Raw genomic sequence first — 13,546 nt, forward strand, 5'->3', positions numbered from 1 at the left:
CATGCTCAGGTAAATGGGTTGGTCTCTAAGGTGCCACAAGTCCTCCTGTTCTTTTCGCGGATACAGACGAACCCGGCTGCTCCTCTGAAAACTAACTATTTTGAGCATCAGGCAGCAGAAACCATCTGTATAATTCATGACATTGAAGGCCTAGCTACTGGAGAACGGTGCACAGCGTGTGATATCCATAACGTTGTTACACTATTTAACTACAACACAAGGAAAACTTAATGAATTAATCACAGAAAGTAATAGGAAAGGAAAGGAAATCGTGCAGGCAGAGAAATTGCTTGCTCTGCTCGTGAGCGTTATGTTAACTACAACAACTAGCTCATTGCGCAATCCCGGAAAAAGGAAGCTGCCTGCTCTTATTAATGACAAGCAATCCGCTAAATGGCCTGGTCCACAGCGTGCAACAGAGGTGGCTGTAAGCTGGCAATGCGTTACCTCAGGTAAACCAATTCCACTTGGCACAATGTTATCCTTTGGGCCCAGTGGCCCTGCATCCTAATTGAGATACAGGTTATTCAGAACAATCCTGCTTGGTGTTAGACGCAATGTATGTTCCCTTTATGGTCTCTTTACCCACACAAAAAGAACAGGAGGACTTGTGGCACCTTAGAGACTAACAGATTTATTTGAGCAGAGCTTTCGTGGGCTACAGCTCGCTTCATCCTGACACTGCACCAGCTGATAAGCTGCCTACCGTCCATTCGGTAGGTTGCCTGGAAGACAGCATCGATAAGGAACGTATCACTCAGCAACACAAGCCTGAAGGGCACCACGCTTGGCTTGCTGTTCAGGATGCCAATATGTACATAAACGCGATGGGTTTGGCGTCGAGCCCCCAGCATACGGCCATGTGGGCCTGGACCAATCTAATGAGAAAGGAAAGTTAGGGGCTCCTGCCCTGTGAAATTTACCAACCAGCAACAACCATTAGTCTGGGTGACCTGTCGTGTCACAGGTTCACTCACCAGCGTGGCGCCCCCCGCTGGTTATCTCAGGGGATTAGCTCGGTTAGCCGGCTTGCCCTCTCCTGGTGGTACCTTGCCCATCGTCGTCACCACCTGCAGATCCGCCTCTGTCCAAGTACTACAGCGTCCTCTTCTGGACTCGGCCCTCCAGCCGTGTCACTGTCCGTGGTTTTCCCCCTTTGGGGGGGGGGGAAGTATCTCCCAGTCCAGCACTTCCCCAGTGGCGAGTGGGAGGGACCCAGGCCTGCCCACTACTCCGGGTCCCAGCCCAGAGACTCTGTAGCTAGCATCCTCCTGCTGCACCTCAAATTCCTCTTACTGCTGCTATGTATCCCTGGCCACGTCCCCATGGCCCCAGCAGCCGGCCAGGAGCTCCTCCCGCTCCCCCGGTCCCTGCCATCAGTTGCTCAGTCCAAGGCACGCAGGTCTCTCCCCCTGCTAGAGACACAGTCCTCACTCCTTGAGCTCCTGGCAACAAAATGAACCGGCAGCTCTTTTTATAGGGGCCCCGACTGGCTGCTCCTCACAGCCTCTCTCAGGTTGGTTGCTCCCTTCACAGCCTCCCTAGGCTGCTTCCTTGCCAGTGTGGAGTCCCCCATCACACGTAACAATTAATTATAAGAAATGTATGCAAGGAGACCTCACTTGTGATGTCACTACTCCAAAGCTCTGTTTTACTCCTCACGGTCATAACCTGGTGGGTCCCATTATACTAATGCCTGTCCCAGTTTAAGGAGTAATCGTTTTACCTGTATTCATTCTAGATTGCTGATAAAGCAGTTTGCTAAAACAGCACAAGTTTGCTAAAACGCTCATGGGATTAATACACTCTCCGTGCAGGTGTGTTGTGCTCTCCCCACAGCTCTGTTCGCTCAGGTCAGTATCCCACAACCGTCTGCAAAGCAGAAGTCAGCGCTGGCACTAGAAAACTCAGTGCCCAGTACATGAATGTGGTGTCCACGTACGGGGAGGGAGGACTTCCACGACTCATCAATCCTGGGAACATAGTATTCAAAAGGGAGAGAAGAAAAGTACAGAACAAAACAACAAGTGAAGGGTCTGTTACAAAGCGGTGGGTTGGATTTTAGTGACGGAGAGACAGTTTTGTAACTTATAAAACCTTATTATAAATATAACTAGTTTAAATGCATATTTCCGAAGCGCACCCGCGTGAGGTGACTACGCTCTGAGGTACAAACTGCTCCTGGAAGTGGGGGTACGTAGGTCTCCTTTTCCTATTGTACAGTTTTGTCTTTGGCTAAGTTCCGTTATTTGCTCTCTTGAACATTTTTAAGAACGAATCCTGAGTGTAGTCGAACAATTGGCTATGCCTTTAGTCAACAGTAGTATCTCTTTGAGAATTACACAAAGGACAAACGCTGAACCCCTCGGTCAGATTTCCCAGCAGGCTCTTTGTATGGAAGGCCTTTGAGGAGCACAGCTAAACAGATGAGGTGCCTTCTTCACCTGCTGCATACCTCAGGACAGTGCTTAATTTGTGCCAGGGCTTGCCAGGGCTGAGCCCTGGCACCTCTGGGCCTGGCGGGTCAGAGCCCCGGCACCTCTGGGCTTGCTGCGTCAGTCATGTACGTAAACTAATTGTTTGAGCCCCGGCCCCTCTTTCATTACACGCTAAGCACTGCATCGGGAACTTGTTCACAGCACTCGCTCCGGCTGGAACAGCCTCCCACCTAGGTGCTGGAGCTAGGGGGGCTGGGGGGGCTTGAAGCAGTAACACCAACCCAAATACACGTCTTCCGCCTTCAGCACCCCCACTATAAAATTGTTCTGGCACCACTCGCCTCCCAGTTAACGTCCGCCAAGCTCCTTTTCTCCTTTCCTTCCTTCCCTGGGGCGTGCCAGCCTGAACTCCCCTGACCCGTACAAGGCCTGAGACTGTACACACAGGCCTGGCTTCACTACCCCCAAAGGCAAAGGAAGGGCCCCATCGCCTTCTTGAGCCTCGTTCAATTCCCATTTGGGCCTGAGCAGATACGCACTTCGGGGCAGGGGCCAGCTGCAGATCTGGCCCTGCTCAGCATGGCCAGGGGCACTGTTGGCACTTTAGCACTAAACTGATGAAGAACAGCAAAGAATTAAAGCATCAAAGCGAAGCCGGTCTGTGCCTTGCGAACACACCAGTGCTCAGGGATCTCAGGAACGCGTGCTACGGAAGGCCCTTTGGTCGCGTGGCAGGGAGGGCTGCTGGGAGGTACCGAAGGCTGTGACCAGCTACGCCCCCAGCATCAGATTTCACACACCAGGGAAAGCTGATCTGCTGGGGCAAAATTTTCAGTAATTCCTGACTTAAGAGCCTGAGTCCATTGACTTTCAATCCGACTGCAGCTCCCACATGCCTAAGGCTTCTGGAAGGATGTAAGGCTTTTGGGGGCTGGAACCTGCTACCTGCACGGATTTGCAGAGCGCTACTCAGAGGGTGCGCCAGTGCGGGGAGGCCTGGCTTGCTTTGCCAGGGCAGGGATGGGAAGAGGAGTTCACAGCTTGGCCCGCTAGTTATTTTATAACCTATCTGGTTCCCCTAGAGATGGAAATACTCCAGCTAAGTTCAGCACAAAGGGTCGTGGTACAAGTGTGAGTTTGCTGTAATTTCCAGAGAGATGAAGGCTTGGCACTTTGGATGGTTCTGAAATTCAGAAAAAAATCAGACAGCCTCTCTCACCACTGGCTTTGTTGCATCGCCTTGTCTAGCCTGTGCTGTAGGACTGGTCACACAGATGCTTCCGACCTCGGGGTACAACATTGGCAGGAGGAGGGAGGGATTCGAACTTAGGAAGACGACGAACTCAAAATGTTGCTGGGCCTAGCACAGTGCATGTCGAAAGTGGCAGAGCTTCCGCTACTGCCCCTCCTGAGCCCTCCTTCCTGGCCTGCAGCCCCTCGCGCTGTTCCAGGCCTGCCCCGCACACACCTCTCTGCCAACGCACCTTGACCGCTTAACCCACCCGATTGTGCCAGGCTGTGTGTTGGTTTAGACATATGGAAAAACAGCCACTAAGAGTAAACTGAAACCTCCAGACTCATTCCACTTGGACTGAAACAAAAATGGACCCAGCTCGCCAAACTCCCTCACCTACTCCCCCCGGCAGAAGCTGCCTTTGTTTGCCAAGAATAGGAGCACTGGTGTAAAGCCCTTCTTCCGAGTCAGAGGCATACTGTGACCCTCTGGCCTTGGCAAGCTGCCAGTACATTTTGTGGGCTGCTGGAGTATTGCTTAATGACTAATTAGGAGCTTCCCCGTTGATGCCTCATTCTAGCACATCAATGGTTTCTATGGCAACTTCAGAAGCAGCTGCAGGAGTGACTTACCCAGGTATCACAAAGAGTCTGTTCCCCACCTCCGGGGGGATTCCTCCAGAGAGTGAGGAGAGGGACCAGGCGCCATGTCAGGCAAGGACCTTTCCCTGGGATTTCAACCACTAGCATCGAGGCAGACACAGGACAGGCGAGAGGTGATGAGACAACAGCGAGAGCCCTTCACTCTCTCCAGCCCTTTTCATCTGGGGATCTGAAAGCACTTTGCAAACTCTTCATCCATTCTGAGGCTAGAGGGAACCATTGTGACCAGCTGGTCTGAGCTCATCATTTCTGGCCGAGCTACAGCAGATCCAGTAGAAAGACAGCGTCTCCACGGAAAGACCCCCAAGGATGGAGAATCCATCCCTCCCAAGGAAAGCTGTTCCAATGCTTAATTACCAGCACTTCCATTGTGCCTCATTTCTAGACTGAATTTGTCTAGCTACAGCTTCCAACTCCTGGACCTTGTTATGCCTTTCTCTCGTAGATTGACCTGCTGCTTACTGTCATCTCTCTCTCCTGGCTTTGTCTGCCTGTTCTCCAGCTCTGCAGGGGACAGAGAGCACCCCCCAGCACACTGGAAAGTCAGCATCTGAGCATGGGGTGGGAGACCAAGGCGATGGTGCTTGGAGGCCGAAGAGCTGACGGGTGCACACGAGACGGCCCGCGGGGTCAGAGGTGCAGTTAGCCCAGGAACGAATGTTTAAGCACATTCATACCACTATCGCTGCATCCACACTAGGGGCAACTGTCCCGGTATCAGCCCTACGGGCCAGGTCAAAGCAACACCCCGTTGAGCATAGCCACGTCCTCAGGCTGCCTCAGAGAAAGCAGAGCAGCCTGGCCATCGACCCTGCACGAGACCGAGGGCTGCTGAGTGCTGTGTAGCTGGTCAACCAGCCCGTCGGCCGGGGAAGCGCGTCCTGCCTCGCACAGGAACACCAGCAGCTGCGGGGCTGATATTTGCTCTGGTGACACCCCCAGGGGTTGTGCTCTCGACTCTCCTGGGCCCCTCGTCTTTTGTCTCTGGAGATGTGGTCAAACTCCGTTCAGGTCACCACGGTGCGTGTGCGTCTGGCTCAGTGTGGGCCCTGGGGACAGCTCAGAGCGTCTGGCAAGGATCAGCTCAGGATAGCCAGGGGCGAGCGGAGGCGGACGTGCTTCGGCCGAGCTAGCTGGGTACCGGACTCAGTAAATGGGGGTCAGTCTGGACTGGGGGGGGGGGGGGTCAGCAGAGCTGTGTCTGGGCTGGGGCCCCAGGGTGGCATAGCCAGGGTGGGCTGCACAGCTGAAGTGCACAGTGTGATCTGGAGGGCAGGCCAGGGCCGTGCAAGTCCTAGCCAGGGCCATGAGTCTGTCTGTCCTAAGACTCAAACCCAGCCCTTCCATGTCTCAGAAAGGGTCACAAGAGGCAGTGTGGGGGGAGAGGGGTGTCACGGAGTGTGGGGGAGTCCAGGCCCTGCACCCCTCTTCCTGGGATTCACTGAGACTCTCAGCCAGCCAGTAAAACAGAAGGTTTATTGGACAACAGGAACACAGTCCAAAACAGAGCTTGTGGGTACACCCAGGACCCCTCAGTGAAGTCCTTCTGGGGGAGCAGGGAGCTTAGACCCCAGCCCTGGGGTTCCCTGTGTTCCTCCACCCAGCCCCAAACTGAAACTAAACCCACCCAGCAGGTTCCCTGCTGCAGCCTCCGTCCACATTCCTGGGCAGAGGTGTCACCTCCCCCTCCCCCTCCTGGCTCAGGTGACAGGCTCTCAGGTCTCCCGTCCCCAGGGCACATTCCCAGGTCAACACTCCCCCCTCCCTGCTGCGTCACATCGTCACATCTCTCCCCCCTTCGAGACTGAACGGAGCGGGGTCACTGTGACCAGTGACCTGGGGAAGTTCGGGGCCCCCTCTCCGGGACAGCGCATCCGCTATCAGGTTGGCACTTCCCTTCACGTGGACCACGTCCATGTCGTAATCCTGCAGGAGCAGGCTCCACCTCAGGAGCTTGGCGTTGGCTCCTTTCATCTGGTGCAGCCAGGTCAGGGGAGAGTGGTCGGTGTACACGGTGAAGTGTCGCCCGAAGAGATAGGGCTCTAGTTTCTTGAGGGCCCACACCATGGCCAGGCACTCCTTCTCGATGGCCGCGTAGTGTCGCTCCCGGGGTAGCAACTTCTTGCTCAGGTACACGATGGGGTGTCTCTCCCCCTTTTCATCCTCCTGCATTAACACCGCCCCCAGTCCCGTGTCGGAGGCGTCGGTGAACACCACAAAGGGCTTGTCAAAGTCTGGGTTTGCTAGAACTGGGCCACTGACCAGAGCCTCCTTCAGCGCCCGGAAAGCCTCCTGGCACTGCTCGGTCCAGACCACCTTGTCTGGCTTCCCCTTCTTGCATAGCTCAGTGATGGGGGTGGCTATGGCGCTAAAGTGGGGCACAAATCTTCGGTAGTATCCTGCCATCCCAATAAAGGCTTGGACCTGCTTTTTGGTGTGGGGAGCGGGCCAGTCTCTGATCACCTCCACCTTGGCCGGTTCTGGCTTTAGGCGGCCACTCCCCACCCGATGGCCCAGGTAAGATACTTCAGCCATCCCCACCTTGCACTTCTCCGCTTTGACAGTCAGCCCAGCCCCCTGGAGTCGGTCCAGCACTTGTCTAACCTGGGACACGTGGTCCTCCCAGGTCTGGCTAAAGACACAGATGTCGTCAATATACGCCACGGCGAAACTCTCCATCCCCCTCAGGAGCTGGTCCACCAGGCGCTGGAAGGTGGCCGGCGCTCCCTTGAGGCCGAAAGGCAGGGTCAGAAACTCATAGAGCCCCAGAGGGGTGATAAAGGCCGATTTCAGCCGGGCATCTGCATCCAGCGGCACCTGCCAGTAGCCCTTTGTAAGGTCCATGGTGGTAAGGTACCGAGCTCCTCCCAGCTTGTCTAGGAGCTCGTCCGGCCTGGGCATGGGGTAGGCATCCGATACAGTGATGGCATTGAGCTTCCGATAGTCCACACAGAACCGGACTGACCCATCCTTTTTGGGGACCAGCACCACCGGCGAGGCCCAAGGGCTGGCCGATGGCTGGATCACCCCCAAAGCCAGCATGTCCCGGACCTCTCTTTCCAGGTCCTGAGCAGTTTTCCCTGTGACTCGGAAGGGGGAGCATCTTATCGGCGGGTGCGACCCTGTCTGCACCCGGTGGACAGTCAGATTAGTGCGTCCAGGCTGGTTGGAAAACAGCTGTCGGTACGGATGCAGCACCCCCCTGACCTCGGCTTGCTGGGCAGGGGTGAGCTGATCCGAGAGGGGGATTGTTTCCAGGGGGGAACCAGCTCTGGTCCCAGGGAATAGATCTACTAAAGGGTCATCTCCCTGCTCCTCCCACTGACCACACACAGCTAACACCACATTCCCCCTGGCATAATATGGCTTCATCATATTCACATGGTACACCCGGCGGTGGTGGGCCCGGTTCGACAGCTCCACCACATAGTTTACCTCATTGAGCTGCTTGACGACCTTGAACGGGCCCTCCCAGGCGGCCTGTAGTTTGTTCTTTCTCACGGGGATGAGAACCATCACCTGATCCCCGGTGGCGTAGGCACGGGCCCGCGCCGTGCGGTCATACCAGACCTTCTGCTTCCTCTGGGCTCTGGCCAGATTCTCCCTGGCCAGGCCCATGAGTTCAGCCAGTCTCTCTCGGAAGGTCAGGACATACTCCACCACTGACTCTCCATCGGGAGTGGCCTTCCCCTCCCACTCGTCTCTCATCAGGTCCAGGGGGCCCCTCACCCTCCTTCCATATAACAGTTCGAAAGGCGAAAATCCGGTAGACTCCTGGGGCACCTCCCTGTACGCGAACAGCAGGTGAGGTAAGTACTTGTCCCAATCCTGCGGGTGCTGGTTCATAAAGGTTTTCAGCATCATCTTTAGCGTCCCGTTAAACCTCTCCACCAGCCCATTGGACTGGGGGTGATACGCTGAGGCCCAGTCATGCCGGACCCCACATTTCTCCCACAAGCACCGGAGCAGGGCCGACATGAAGTTGGAGCCTTGGTCTGTCAAGACTTCCCTGGGGAACCCCACTCGGCTGAAAATGGTCAGGAGCGCATCTGCCACGGTGTCTGCTTCAATGGAAGCTAAGGGCACTGCCTCGGGGTAGCGGGTGGCGAAATCTACCACCACCAGAATGTATTTCTTCCCCGACCGGGTCGTCTTGCTGAGAGGCCCCACGATGTCCATGGCCACCTTCTGGAAAGGCTCCTCTATGATGGGCAAAGGTCTCAACGCCGCTTTCCCCTTGTCCCGGGCCTTCCCCACCCTCTGACAGGGGTCACAGGATCGGCAATACTGCCGGACGGTGGTAAAGACCCCGGGCCAGTAAAAGTTCTGTAGCAACCTCTGCCGGGTGCGCCGGATTCCCTGGTGCCCTGCGAGGGGGATGTCATGGGCCAGGGACAGGAGCTTGCGGCGGTACTTCTGGGGGACCACCAGCTGCCTCCTGATCCCACAGGACTCCCCTTCCCCTGGGGGAGCCCATTCTCGGTACAGGAACCCCTTCTCCCACAGGAACCTCTCCTGGCAGCCTCTCCTCATGGTCCGTCCCTCACTGAGGTCGGCCAGGTCCCTGAGCTTCTGCAAGGAGGGATCTTTCCTCAACTCGGCCTGGAACTCAGCGGCTGGGGAAGGGATGGGGCCCGGTTCCCCCTCCGTGGCCAGGTCTGAGGCCGCAGCCTCTCTGAGCCGTGCCCCTCGGCGCTCCCTCCCCACCCGAGTAGGGTCTCGCGCCTCCAGTGTGGTACCCTCCCCAGGGTCAGGTCGCAGTGCCCCTCGCCGGCTCTGGCTACGGGTCACAACCAGGGCGGTCTGGGGGTCGCTTGGCCAGTCCTCTAGGTCTCCCCCCATCAAAACTTCAGTGGGCAAATGGTGGTGTACCCCCACATCCTTGGGGCCCTCCTTGGTCCCCCATTTCAGGTGTACCCTTGCCACGGGCACCTTAAATGGGGTCCCGCCCACCCCCGTCAGGGTCAGGTAGGTGTTGGGCACCACCCGATCTGGGGCCACCACCTCGGGCCGGGCCAGCGTCACCTCCGCGCCCATATCCCAGTATCCATTGACCTTCCTCCCATCCACCTCCAGGGGAACAAGGCACTCTCTCCGGAGGGACAGCCCCGCACCCACCCTGTAAACCGAGCACCCGGAGTCCAGAGCCTCCAGCCCTCTGGCGGGGCTGGCTGGGGGTACTCTTCCCTCCTGAGCAGGTGGCAAACTGGTAGCCCCCCTTTCCTGGGTCGCCTGCCCCTCGTCCAGCTGAGTCCCTACCCAGTTAACCCTGGGTAGGTTGGGTCTGCTCAGTTTGTCCCTGAGCCCGGGGCACTGGGCCCGTACGTGGCCTCTCTGGCCACAGTGATAGCAGCTCAGGTCACGTTGGTCCCCTCGAACGGGTCGGAGGGGCCCGACACCAGGCGTTCCCCTTTGGAGGGGGTTCTCCCTATTTCCCCGCTGGGAGGCCCCATGGTGACTCTCTCTCTGCATCGGGGGGGGCCTGTTCTTTTGGGACTCCTCCCGGCTACCCCCTGACCGACTGTTCACAAACTCGTCGGCCAGCTGCCCTGCATGCTGGGGGTTCGCGAGCTTTTTGTCCACCAGCCACAGCCTCAGGTCGGAAGGGCACTGTTCATACAGGTGCTCCAGTACAAACAGGTCAAGCAGGTCCTCTTTAGTTTGGGCCCCCGCTGTCCACTTGCGGGCATATCCCTGCATCCTGTTGACCAGTTGTAGGTAGGTGACCTCAGGCGTTTTACGCTGACTCCGGAACCTTCTCCGGTACATCTCGGGGGTCAGCCCAAACTCACGGAGCAGGGCCTGTTTGAACAGTTCATAGTCCCCTGCCTCTGCCCCTGTCATCCGGCTGTAGACCTCCACGGCTTTGGGGTCCAGTAAGGGGGTGAGGAACTGGAGCCTGTCTGCAGGGTCAACCCTGTGCAGCTCGCAGGCATTCTCAAAGGCCGTCAGGAAGCTATCTATGTCCTCCCCCTCCTTCCGCTGGGCCAGGAAGCACTTATCAAAGCTCCTTGCAGTCTTGGGTCCCCCCTCACTCACCGCAGCCGGGGCCCCACTGCTCCTCAGCCTGGCCAGCTCCAGTTCATGCTGTCTTTGTTTCTCCTTCTCCTGCTGCTCATGTTGACGCTCCCTCTCCTTCTCCTGACGCTCCCTCTCCTTCTCCTCCTGCTCATGTTGACGTTGTTTCTCCTTCTCCTCCTGCTCATGTTGACGTTGTTTCTCCTTCTCCTCCTGCTCATGTTGACGTTGTTTCTCCTCATGTTGACGTTGTTTTTCATGATCCTCCAGCTCCCTCATTTTCCTCTCCCTCTCCCATTCCAGCCGCATCCGCTCCAGGGATGGGGAGCTCCGCTGGGAGGATCCCCTGCTGGCTGCTGGGGTCAGGGGGCCCTTGGTATTCGCTGGGCTTCCCACAACCCCTCCCCCAGGCCTAGGTAGGAAGGGTCTCGGGGTGTCCTGGGCAGCAGTCTGACCCCTCCCAGCCTGGTCAGGCCCCAGGGCCCACGCTGCGTCCGCCGGGCGGCTTCCCTCAGGGACAGGGATCGGGTCATCCAAGCGATCCCTCTCCTCCAGCTGGGCAATCAGCTGTTCCTTGGTGGACCTCCCAACGCGCAGCCCCCTCTGCCTGCACAGCTCCACCAGGTCGCTCTTAAGGCGTTTAGCGTACATCTCCCGGCTGGCCACTCGCAGGCCGGGCAGCTGTCCACGGTTTCCAGGAAAAGCCCCTAGTGTACCAGTCCTTCTTGAGGTCACCACCTCTTTGCCAGGGTCGAGCTGCAGACTCCTCCGCCCCTGGGACCGCTCGCTGCAATCCCCCGGGGGACCCTGTTACTGCAAAAGTCCTTCTCTCTGGTCACACACTCCCAGGGGTTAACCGCCCCCTGAAACCGTCTCTCTCTGAATCTTCAGCACGCCTGGTCCCCGTCAATCCCCCTTCGTTTTACTGTTCCCCAGTCACTTACTGCAGGAAGCGCCGTTCACGGGGTGCAGTAGATCCCACCGCTGCCACCAGTTGTCATGGAGTGTGGGGGAGTCCAGGCCCTGCACCCCTCTTCCTGGGATTCACTGAGACTCTCAGCCAGCCAGTAAAACAGAAGGTTTATTGGACAACAGGAACACAGTCCAAAACAGAGCTTGTGGGTACACCCAGGACCCCTCAGTGAAGTCCTTCTGGGGGAGCAGGGAGCTTAGACCCCAGCCCTGGGGTTCCCTGTGTTCCTCCACCCAGCCCCAAACTGAAACTAAACCCACCGAGCAGGTTCCCTGCTGCAGCCTCCGTCCACATTCCTGGGCAGAGGTGTCACCTCCCCCTCCCCCTCCTGGCTCAGGTGACAGGCTCTCAGGTCTCCCGTCCCCAGGGCACATTCCCAGGTCAACACTCCCCCCTCCCTGCTGCGTCACATCGTCACAAGGGGTCAGTGTCTAATGCAGGGGGGTCCATGTCTAATGACACAGCATTGCACTATTGCTCTGGGAGAAGCCGTGCTCACTGGCACTGCAGGAATGAGCTCAAATAGCTAGAAACAAATTGCTAATATTTGCTCAGGTGCAGGAAGGTTAAATTTCCGCCCATGCGACAAACCTTCCTCTGCAAGCAGGAAAGCAGCTGGGCAAAGGCAGGATTTTTTCCATTCTCTCCTGGGACGGGAGGAGAGCAGATTGCAGAAGAGGAAGAGAGCGGGGTTTACTGCAAACCCTTAGAAAACAGCACCCAGACCAGGAGCAGCTGGGCAGGGACAGAACTACAACCGCCCACACTACCTGCAGGGGGCGCTCACACCTCCCCAGGCTCTTCCCTCTCGAGTGCCGGGACATTGGTTTGGGAGCAGCCCGTGGCCCTACGCCTGGGGGAGTATGGAATGGGCTCGAGCTGATGTCCTCACTGTGAGGGGGAAAGTCAGCCAGATAAAGTGCCTCGTGGCAGAGGGAGAGACACAGCCGTGCAGGGGAGAGGGCGGCTGCCCCACTGGGACCAGCCCGTGGTGGGGTGAGGCTGAAGAAATCAGTGGCTCTGGGGTTCCCCTCACTCACCTGGGGATTTCCACACCAGTTTCACATTAGCTGCAAGCAAAAGCATGTTGTGATGTTACACCCCATATTCTTTATGGAAATATGGTTACGATATGGTATGGCTAAGATCTACTCTATGCAAGATGGCTCCTGTGCGGCATTGGAAAGGGGATGATTTACAGAATGTGTTCTCCAGTGTGCATGCCTTGGAGATGTACCTGCTGTACCTGAAGCTGGGAATATTGACCATGTCTCTGTATTTCAAATGGGCTATGTTGGATGAGGCCGAACAATGTTAGTGGCTTATGGAGGAAATGCACACAAGCATAAGGATCACCCCAGGAACTGTGTGTAAAATAGAAACCTCTCAGAGATAGCTCGACACAATGGGAATTGCTTGACCCAGATCACAGAAAAGAGCTTTCCAGCTCGTGGGGGGAGGATATAAAAGAGGGACCATGACAACATGAGGGGGCCTTACTCTCCTTACAACAACACACCTGAAAACACCCGAGGAACAAAGACTGAACTGTGGGAAGTGCTGGTCCCAGGCAAAGAGCTTGAGCCTGCATATGAAAACCAGGGAAAGCCAAGGCAGCCTGGGCCATAAGACTCCACCAGCCTGTTTATCGCTCAGGGTGGGAATTTGTTAATTTGTACCCTGACTGTCGAGTGCGTTAAGGTCAGTCTGCAGCTTTTGTTTCATTTGCTCCGTGATTGGCTTTGTTCTGTTTGCTACCCCCCGTTACTGCTTAACAGCTGCCTTTAATATATTTCTTTTGTTTATTATTAAACCCAGTTTCTGCCATTTCTAACAGGGGAGTAAGAAGTGTGCACACCTCTCCCCACGTTGAGGGAGGGGGCGAATTTCATAATAGATCTGTGGGTCTGCCCTCCAAGGGAGGTGGACATCTGATGCTGGAGCAAGTCCCTGAAGCTGAGTCTTCCCAGAGCTGATCTGCGGCTGGGTGGGGCCCTGCCTGTGTGCTGGAGGAGGCTTTAATCGCCGGGCTCAGCAAGACAGGCTAACGAGGGCCCAGGCTGGCAGAACAGGTAGACTCAGTGGTATCTCAGCACATCAGGGGGCTTCCCAAGGGGTCCAACCCGTCACACACGTCACCAGCAGCTTTCCAGGAATATGCAGCCCTGCAGGAGTCAGGTGGCTGCCCACTAGCCTGTGCGGTTTATCCTTGAGAACAAAG

The sequence above is a fragment of the Natator depressus genome, chromosome 7, assembly GCF_965152275.1.
Source record: "Natator depressus isolate rNatDep1 chromosome 7, rNatDep2.hap1, whole genome shotgun sequence".
NCBI classification, from domain to species: domain Eukaryota; kingdom Metazoa; phylum Chordata; order Testudines; family Cheloniidae; genus Natator; species Natator depressus.